The sequence below is a fragment of the Canis lupus genome, chromosome X, assembly GCF_003254725.2.
Source record: "Canis lupus dingo isolate Sandy chromosome X, ASM325472v2, whole genome shotgun sequence".
Lineage (NCBI taxonomy): Eukaryota > Metazoa > Chordata > Mammalia > Carnivora > Canidae > Canis > Canis lupus.
Genome location: NC_064281.1, coordinates 123664073 through 123674947, shown reverse-complemented (window position 1 = coordinate 123674947; position 10875 = coordinate 123664073). Strand labels below are relative to the sequence as shown.

The 10875-nt window shown below is 41.1% G+C and overlaps 1 protein-coding gene across 3 annotated transcripts in view; it reads left to right on the top strand.

Moving 5' to 3' along the window:
- The window catches only part of F8 (coagulation factor VIII), a 151345-nt gene that overhangs the window by 92906 nt on the left and 47564 nt on the right, over nucleotides 1–10875 (top strand). The gene's annotated exons all lie outside the window — the stretch shown is intronic.

Sequence of the window (10875 nt, the reverse complement as noted above, 5' to 3'; positions counted from 1 at the left end):
AAATCTCCAACCCCTTTTACCCATTCTCCAACAGCCCTTCTCATTCATAGCTAATGCTTGTGCAGTGAACCTCCAGACTTGCAACACACTTATTGACATCTGTAACCATATACTGTCTTTATGCTTATGACAATAAATAGACTATGTTCCTAAGGCCAACCTCTCCAGTTTCCTAGTCAACCATCTCCAACTTTGCATTACAGTCATTTTCATCTTATCCTATACTCAATTCATAATCAAATACTGGTTATTTCTTGAAATTAAAACCAATTGGATTCTTTGATGGATTAGATGTGGTGAGAGAAAAAGATGAGTTAAGAATAACTTCAGTGTTTAGAGTCTGAGTAACTAAAGAGAAGGAATGAATGGTCATTGTCTGCCATGCAAAAGGCTGGACAAACACCAGGTTTGGGGAAGGGACAGAGATTAAGAGACTAATTATGTACGTGATAAGATAGGGAGTTTATACATGAATCTCAGGTTCAAGGAAGATAACTGAAATGGAGATATACAACTGGATTTTATCTGCATAAGAGTAGACCATCATGAGACTAACTGTAAACAGAAAAGAGGAGAGTTTGAACAACTAATACCCAACACTCTAACATTTAAAGGTCAGGGAGGGGCACCTGGGTGGCTCAGTCAGTTAAGCTGCTGCCTTCGGCTCAGGTCATGATCCCAGGGTCCTGGGATCAAACTCCACATTGGGCTCCCTGTTTCTCCCTCTCCCTCTGCCCCTCCACCTGCTTGTGCATTCTCTCTCTCTCTCTCATAAATAAATAAATAAATAAATAAATAAATAAATAAATAAATAAATAAAATCTTTTAAAAAATAAAGGTCAGGGAAATGAAGAACTAGTGAAGTTGACAGAGAAAGATTGGCAGTGAGGTTAGTACAAAAATAAAGGAAACTTGGTATCAGAGAGACCAGGTGAAAACACACATCAAGGATGGAGTAATCAACTATCAGATACTACTGAGAGTTCAACTAAGACAGGGACTGAGAATTAGTAATGTAAAGATCAACAGTGACCTTGAAAATGTTTTTATAGAATAATGAAGATAAAAGACTTTTGGGAGTGGCTTACAGAAGGAATAAATGGAAAAGAATCCAGCTACTTCTCTCTGCCTCAGTGGCCACCATTCTGGTCTAAACCATCCTCAACTCACCCAAATTATTGGAATATCCTCTTAACTAGACTTCCAGCTTCCAGCCTGGCCCTTATATAGTCTTCTCCCAACACAGCAGCTAAAGTAAATTTTCAAATTGTAGTTCTGATTATTGTTCTCTGCTCCAAATCTCCCAGTAGATTTCCTTCTCACCTTTAGTAAATTCCAAAGTCCTCACCATGGCCTTCAAGTTTCTGAGATATGCCCCTCTGAAACCTCTCTGATCTCATCTCTTACCATTGTTTCCTGCTCACTCTGTTCCAGCCACACTGGCCTCATTGCTCTTCCTCAAATGCAACTAATATATACCTTTCTCTAAGCCTTTGAACTTTGTGTTCTCTGCTTGGAATTCTCATCCTGTGATATCTTAATATTCATTCTCTCACTGCCTCCAGGTTGCTGCTCAAGTTTTATCTTATCAGTGAGACTTTCCCTGAACACTCTATATACATATAGTTCCTACCGTACTTTTTAAACGCACTTACTAGCACCTGAAATAGTATACATTACTTGTCTGTTGTCTATGTTCCCCAACTAGAAAATAAGTTCATTGAGAACACAAATTTTGAAGGTTTTGTTCAATGGTATATCCCCAGAACCTTAAACAGTGCCTGGCATATGATAGATGCTCAAATATTTGTGAATGAATTACTAAATGATGGACGTAAGGAGGCAAGAGCAGGTCTTTTTATGTATGTCTGAACTCCAGAGAGTACCAACTAAATGGTAACACAGGTTCCATGGGCAAGAATAGAAGCAGGGAGACCTACTAAGAGGATGTCATAGTCATCTAGGTAAGAGAAGACAGAGTATATAGACCAAAATAGTGGTGCTAAAAACCAAAAGAAAAGGAAAGATGCCAAGTGTGATTTGAAGATAAGCAGACAGGACTTGCTGTTAGATTGAGTAGGTGGGGGAATAGGGAGAAAGAAATCAAAGAAGATTTTTAGGTTTTTTTCCTAAGCAACTAGGTGGATGATGGTGACATTTAATGACATGTGGAAGGCTTGAGGTAGAAGAGATTTATTTGACAAAACCCTCAAGGGTTTGTTTTGAACATATGTAGTTTAAGATGCCCACTAGGCCTCTAGCTGAGATGTTGAGTAGGCAGTTGGATATATGAGTCTGGAGTCCAAGGAAGAGATCTATGCTAATGATGAATAAATTTGGGAGTTGTAAGCATATTGATAGCACTCAAGTAAGACTTGTTGGTACTATCAAGATAATAAAAATGGATGTAAACCATAGAGGGTATTATGCTGAGTGAAATAAGTCAATCGGAGAAGGAAAATCATCATATGGTTTCACTCATATGGGGAATATAAGAAATGGTGAAAAGGGTCATAAGGGAAAGGAAGGGAACTGAGTAGGAAAAATTAGAGAGGGAGACAAACCATGAGAGACTCCTAACTCTGGGAAACACACAAAGGGTTGTGGAAGGGGAGATGGGTGGGGGGAATGGGGTGACTGGGTGACAGGCAATGAAGAGGGCACTTGATGAGATGAACACTGGGTGTTATGCTATATGTTGGCAAATTGAATTTTAAGTAAAAAAAAATAGTATTAAAAAATGCCCATTTAAACTGGTTTCCGAAAGGTCTCAGGGTAACAGTAAACCAGTTAACTCACTTCATTGACATGCATTTTCTATTCTTGATCATAATTTATGTAAGTTGGGTTGGCAGTGTCTGCAGACATCTGGCCGAAGAAAACATAAAACCTCTCAACATCCTAGGCCTCAACTTATTTTCACAAATATTTCAGATATAATGTCCAGAACACAAAGATACAGGGTAAAAAACAAAATGGAAAAAAGAAAAGAAGCCATGGAGACAATAAAGAGCCAAAACAAACTCACAGACTTAAGATCTAGGAGTCACATATAGTTATTAAAACACTTATGCTTTGTGTAGTAAAAATTGGTGAACTAGTAGGTAAGTAAAATTAAATAGTATGGAATGCAGAGGTTTTTTTTTTTAAATATTTTATTTATTTGGCAGCCTGGGTGGCTCAGCAGTTTAGCGCCACCTTTGGCCCAGGGCCTGATCCTGGGGACCTGGGATCGAGTCCCACATCAGGCTCCCTGTATGGAGCCTACTTCTCCCTCTGCCTGTGTCTCTGCCTCTCTCTGTGTGTGTGCATGTCTCATGGCTAAATAAATAAAATCTAAATAAAAATATTTTATTTATTTATTTGAGAGAGAGAGTACAATCAGAGGAAGGGGCTGAAGGAGAGGGAGAACAGACATGGGGCTCTACCCCGGGACTCCAGGATCACTACCTGAGCTGAAGGCAGACCCTTAACACACTGAGCTACCCAGGCGCTCCCTTGCAGATATTTTTTAATGGAAAATAGAAAAGAGATGATAAAAAAAACTATAGCCAGCTGTATTTTCCAAAGATGGATGTGCCAATATGTTCTGTCCTGTATGCCCTTGTACAGTATGAACTTGCTATTCTCCCATTCAAGAGGTAAATAAAGCCTGATCCCCCTCATCTTGATCTGGCTTGGCATTAGGACTCATTTGTGATCAATAGAATATAACAGAAATTTGTGACCTATAGACGTGCTGGAAGGGATGCTGGTTCAGAAAATACCATGTAGCATACATCTAGCTCTCCTCGGATGCTCTCTCTGGAAGAAGCCAGCCATTATGTCAGAAATCTGGTTATCCTGGGTGCTGTCATGCTGGAAAGGTCACACATACAGGCCTTCTGGTCAAGAGTCTCAGTAGAGTCTAGCTTTCCATTGTTCTCCACCAAGGCATGAGGCATATGAGTAAAGCCATATTGGACCCTCCAGATAAGCCAAGACACCAGCTGAATACCACTGAGTGACTACATATGACACAATGAGGAGCAAAACTATCACCTAGCCTAACACTGCTGGAATTCTGACTTAACAGAATTGACAAGTATAATCAAATGGTTGCTGTTTTTAAGCCACTCAATTTTGAGGTAGTTTGTCATACAGCAACAGACAACCAGAGGAGACTTAAAGGATAGAGTGTGAAGGATTTACTTATTTTTAATTGAAAGCTCAGAAGGAAAGAGTGATTAGAAGAGAAGCAGTATTTGAAGGTGTAATGGCTGAGTATTTTCCAAAATTAAAAAATGTCATCAATGCAAAGATTCAGGAAGCTCAACAAATCCCAAACAGGATGAATAAAAAATTCAACACCTAGGCATGTTTCATCAAAGTAAAACTTCCGAAGATCCAAAAGTCTTTTTTTAAAAAATATTTTATTGGGCAGCCTGGGTGGCTCACTCAGCGGTTTAGTGCCACCTTTGGCTCAGGCATGATGCTGGAGACCTGGGATCGAGTCCCATGTCGGGCTCCCTGCATGGAGCCTGCTTCTCCCTCTGCCTGTGTCTCTGCCTCTCTCTGTGTGTGTGTCTCTCATGAATGAATAAATTAAAAATCTTTTTTAAAAAATAAATATATAATAAAAAATATTTTATTTACTTATTCATGAGAGACACATACACAGAGAGAGGCAGAGACATAGGCCGAGAGAGAGCAGGCTCCTTGCAGGTAGTCCGATGCAGGACTCGATCCCGGGACCCCGGGATCATGACCTGAGCCATGGCAGACGGCCAACCACTGAGCCGTCTAGGTGCTTAAAATTCAAAAGCACAAATTCAAAAGTCTTAAAAGCAGCCAAAGAAAAAAGACAGCATACATTCAAAGGAGATACAGAAAGGTGACTTTTCAATAGTACTAATTAAACATAGAAAATGGGAATAGGGGATCCCTGGGTGGCTCAGAGGTTTGGTGCCTGCCTTTGGCCCAGGGCGCGATCCTGGAGTCCCGGGATTGAGTCCCACGTCGGGCTCCCAGCATGGAGCCTGCTTCTCTCTCCTCCTGTGTCTCTGCCTCTCTCTCTCTCTCTCTCTCTCTATGTCTATCATAAATAAATAAATCTTTTTTAAAAAAAGAAAAGAAAATGGGAATAATATCTAGAAGGCATTGAATTATAATAACTGCACAATAAAAATACCCATCAAAAATATGATTCAAAAACCAAGGCAAAATAAAACATTTTCAGACAAACAGAAACAGGAATCTCACCACTAGCAAAAACCCACTAAAAATAGTCTAATGATGTACTTGAGAAAACAGGAAAGTGATCATGAAAGAGATGAAAGGCAAGAAGGACTAACAAAGTAAAGAAAGGGTCAATATATGGATAAATATAAATATTGTTTGTATAAACTGTGTTAAAATGTTTTATGAGCTCTAAGATATAAGATATAATCGCTTTTTTCACAATATTTTTCACAATGGGTTTGCCACCAAAACACAAGTGTCATGAAAGCCACTCCTAAATCTAAGGAAAATCGGAAAGGAAAAATTCATATCAACACTGTCATCATTGGACACAAAAATTGGCTGAGGTGGAAAAGAGCTCCTTCAGATATGCCTGGGTCTCAGACAAACGGAAGGCCGAACGTAAGTGTGGTCATTTTCGGTGTCTCCCCTTGGAAACTGGAGACCAGCCAGCATTATGTGACGATCATTGATGTCCCAAAACACAGAGACTTCCTCAGCAACATGAGCACAGGCGCGTTCAGGCTGAGTTGGCTTCCTGGTTATTGCTGCTCCTGTTGAACTCGAAGCAGGTCTCTCCAGGAATAGACAGACCCATGAGCACGCCCTTCTGCCTTTGCACTGGGTGTGAAACAACTCGTTGCTGTTTACAAACCGGATTCCCTTGAGCCACCCTACAGCCAGAAGAGATACAAGGAAAATGTCAAGAAAGGTGTAGGTGTCAGCACCTACATTAAGAAATTTGGCTCCAACCCCAACACAGTGGCATTTGTGGCGATTTCTGGTTAGAATGATGACAAAATGCTGGAGCCAGGTGCAGGTAGCACATGTTAGCACACGGTAATACATGCCTTGATCCGGGAAATGAAACCTCACCGGCAAAGATGGCTGTGCCAACGGAACCATGCCGTTTGGAACTCTGGATTGCCTCCTGTCAGCAGATCATCCAGCTGACAAGCGCCTTGGTCTGCCCCTCTGGTATGTCTACAAAACTGGTGGTCTCGGTACTGTCCTTGTGAGCTGAGTGGAGGTGTGTTCTCAAACCTCTGCTCCAGTCAGTGTTGAAACTGAAGTCAAGTCTGTTGAAATGCACCGTGAAGCTTTGAGTGAAGCGTTTTCTGGAGACAGGGTGGGCTTTGATATCGGGAACGTGTCTGTCTGGGGTGCCTGGCTGGCTCAGTCAGTGAACCATGCGACTCTTGATCTTGGGGTTATGGGTTCGAGCACCACATTTAGTGTAGATATTACTTAAAAATAAAATCTTTTTAAATATTTTATTTATTTATTAATGAAAGAGACAGAGAGAGAGGCAGAGACATAGGCAGAGGGAGAAGCAGGCTCCTCGCAGGAAGCCCAACGCGGGACTCGATCCTCAGACATCGGGATCATACCCTGGGCCGAAGGCGGAAGCTCAACCACTGAGCCTCCAAGTCATCCCTTAAAGATAAAATATTTTAAAAAAAAGAAGAATATATCTGTCAAAGATGTTTGTTGTAGCAATATGGCTGGTGACAGCAAAAATGACCCACCAGGCTTCTCAGCTTGGGTGACTACCCTGAACCATCCAGGCCAAATCACTGCTGGCTATGCATACGTGCTGGATTGTCACGCACTTCACATTGTTTGCAAGTCTGCTGAGCTGAAGAAGACTGATCACTGTTGTGGGAAGAAGCTGGAAAGTGACCTCAAATTCTTGATATTTGGTGATGCTACCATTGTTGATCAGTTCCTGTCAAGTGTATTTGTATTGAGTATTTCTTTGGCTCACCCCCTCTGGGCCATTTTGCCCTTCATAATACGACGCAGACTGGCTGTGGGTGTCTCAAAGACTTCTATGGCTGACAAGGTCACCAAGTGTGCTTAGAAAGTTAAATGAATATCATCCCTCATACCTGCCACCTCAGTCTTAATCTGTGATGGAGGAACAATCTCAGAACTATCTCAACTGACCATTTAAGTTTAACAAATAACTGGTTAATGATAATGCAGCATGAATCCTTCAAAAGAAGAGGAGAATGTTTTGTGGACCATTTGTTTTTTGTGTGTGTGTGTCACAGTTTTAAGCTATTTATTTTAAAAAGCAATACTTAAAAAAATATTTTACTTCTTTATTCATGAGAGACACACAGAGGCAGAGACATAGGCAGAGGGAGAAGCAGGCTCCCTGCAGGGAGCCCAATATGGGACTCAATCCCAGGACCCCCAGGTCACACCCTAAGTGGAAGGCAGACGCTCAACCACTGAGCCACCCAGTGCCCCCAAAATCAATATTTTTAATGGAAACAACTTCACTGAAGATTATCCCAGAGCATGTAAACTTCAAAAACATTTGGGTTAGTTTCAGTCTTTTCAAGAATTTTAGATTGCCCAGTCCTTGTAAGTGCTTGTCTTCAGACCAACTAAATAGAGCTCTTTCACAAGTTAATTTATGTGATACTATCCAGATTTGGAAAAACATGTCACATTTACAACATATATAGAGATATATGGACACACACAAACACAAAGATCTTACAGCTTTTGTTTTTACTAATATTAATGGAGATGACATTTAGGCTTAATTTCCAAATACCCTCCCATTCTTTTTTTGTTTTTTCCTTCTGATGAGATACTTCTTCCTAAAGTTTTCATGTCAAAGGATGGCTCCCAGGTCCCAAGGAAGATGGAGATAGAAAATTCACATCATAAAGGCACAGGTTAAGTACAGGATAATTGTTTCCAGTGTCCTGATCTCTTCAAGCAATTTGACAGGAATCATAGAGATTTCGAGAAGTGACAGAAACGGCAAGTGAACTACTTTGAACTTCTAGGATTGTACATTTGACCCTGCAGAGATGTGCAAGACAAAAACAGTTGTCTCCAGTTCCCCCAAAGAACTTGGGTTGTAGCTTTTGCTCTGCCACCTCGCTAGACACCTGCAACTTCTGGTACTATAGTTCTTTTTTTTTTTTTTTTTTAACTTCTGGTACTATAGTTCTTATACTTAAAACAAGCAGGTGTGCCAGAAGGTGGCTTGCTCAACCCTCTGCATACAAAGGATCCCATTTGTTTAGCTAGGCCTTTGAGTTTCTCTGAGCCAAACTAATACCTAAGCTCTTTGGCTTCTTTTTTTTAATAAGTATTTTTTTTAATTTTTATTTATTTGTGATAGTCACAGAGAGAGAGAGAGAGAGAGAGAGGCAGAGACACAGGCAGAGGGAGAAGCAGGCTCCATGCACCGGGAGCCTGACGTGGGATTCGATCCCGGGTCTCCAGGATCACGCCCTGGGCCAAAGGCAGGCGCTAAACCGCTGCGCCACCTAGGGATCCCAGCTCTTTGGCTTCTAAGATATATATTTTTTTGCAACAGCCTTTACCTCATGTGCACATTAGTAGAAACCAGCAGAAACTGTGGAAACAGAACTGTGGACACCAATGGTAACTAGCAAAGTAGGGACTGGGAACAGGATTAAACCAGCAGGCCTAAAAGAATGGAGATTGCAGACTGATTCCAAATTAATAGAGAATGTCAGCTGCCACCAACAATTCCTGACATGGAATCTGGGGAATAATTTCAAACAAATGGAGAATTGCAAACTAAACCATCAGGAGTTCCCTACACGGAATCCAGGGACAAAATTAAAAACTGGTTTAAATGTTACTGCAGGCTGGCTAATAGAAGGCCCTGTGTGCACCTCCAGCAACTCCCAGTATGGAGTAACCCAGCATGCTCCATTAATAGAGACAGCAGATTAGAACTGAGGGAAGGACTAAACCAGCAAAAGACTGCAGACTGGAAATGGGGAAGGGATTCCAACATGGAATAGTGGACTGAACCAAGGGCTGAAGACTGGCTCTTCCTTAGAGCCTCTTGTCAGTCTAGACTGACCCATTAACCCTGAACTGGAAAGCCAATTAGATCGGGAGCTTGAAAGCAAAAACCCTGAAAATCAACCAAGAAACTCACCAATGACCTTTGGAAACAGCAAGAAAGACAGTGAACTCAAAAAGGTTCATGGGGTGCCACTTCTGTGTTTCTTATTGCTTCTGAAAGTCATCAGAGGTTCACCCTGGATCCCATTGCTGCCACTAAATCTGTTAAAATTAAACCAAATAAATCAGTTTACAAAGTGTCTTATTAAGTGGTTATGAATCAACTAACATCCCATCTAGCAAGTAGAGAGATGCCCTGAGAAGGGTACAAAATGGAAGTTTTTCTGGCTAGGGTGGTGGGGCAAGGAGGTTATTAGCACAAGGAAAGGATTGTTTTAGCCCAAGACAGCTTCTCTTGGGGAGAAGGGAACAGCAAGATTTTTATCAGGCAGATGACCTCACTAGTGCTGAGCTGGAAATTTCAGATTGACTGTTAAAAGGTCACCTTCCTGGGATTTCTTGAGACTGTGAGTCTTGTCTTTTGTCGTGGGGAGGGGGTGGCAAATGACTCCAATTTGGGTCTTTTTTAAACAAAACAAAATACAACTAGATGCTGTTTCCAAGCTATATATCTAAAACGTAAGAATAAAAAGACTAAAAGTGGAAGGATGGAAAATGGCATGCCTTGCAAATATTAACCAAAAGAAAGGTAGTGTGTCTTCTGTTTCTGGGTAGAGAATAGGTCATGGCAGGCCATCACTCCTGCTGCAACAACTATAAACACTAGATAAATTTTTAAAATCCACGTTTAAAAAATCTTTGGGGAGCTGAGGAACAAAAAGAATTAGATGAACTAAAGTTTGACTGGGAGATGCAGTGATGATCCTTAGTTGTTTTCTTTTCTTTTTTTAATATTTTATTATTTATTCATGAGAGACACACAGAGAGAGAGGCAGACTCCATGCAGGGAGCCTGCTGCGGGACTAGATCTCGGGACTCCAGGATTAGGCTCTGAGCCAAAGGCAGATGCTCAACCGCTGAGCCACCCAGGCGTCCCCTTAGTTGTTTTCTTTCTTGGTAGGCTTTGCTGAAGTATCTTAAGGGCTGGGGGTACAAAGACTTTCTAAGCACTCAATCAAAAGTCTAGAAGGGTAATGCCTGAGAAGCAGGGATAATTGTAGATATTTTAAAGAAAATAGAGAAGATAGACAATACTTGATATAGGACCATGAGCGAATGATCAAGAAAGAATTCTTGAGATGTTTTCAGTTTAAAAAGATGCATTTTTTATAGCACAGGAACAGGACTCATGGCAGAAAGAGCTTTACTTTTGCTGTATGAAGCTGGTGGTTATATTGCTTAGGTTCAGGGGGAGGGATGTACAGGGAGCATTAGATCATAAATGTCTTCAAATTTACACTTGTAAAATTACTTTCACAAGATTTCTCTGGTGCTTATCATTCAGCTCAATATTAACTATTGGAGAGATGTACAGGCAGTAATGAGACCCTTTAAGAATGTAGCAACCAAGGACACCTGGGTGGCTCAGTCAGTTGGGAATCTGCTTTCCACTCAGGTCCTGGGATCGAGCCCCACATTGGGCTTCTGGCTTGGTGGAGACCCTGCTTCTCCCCCTCCCACTGCTCATGCTCTCTCTCAAATAAATAAATAAAATCTAAAAAAAAAACCATAGCAACAAGTACATATTTGATCCTTATTGGAATTATGCAGGTTATAGGTTAGCCTTCTGGGCTTACAGTGAACATTTTTCTGCTTCTATCTGTCATTACACTGATAAGAAGA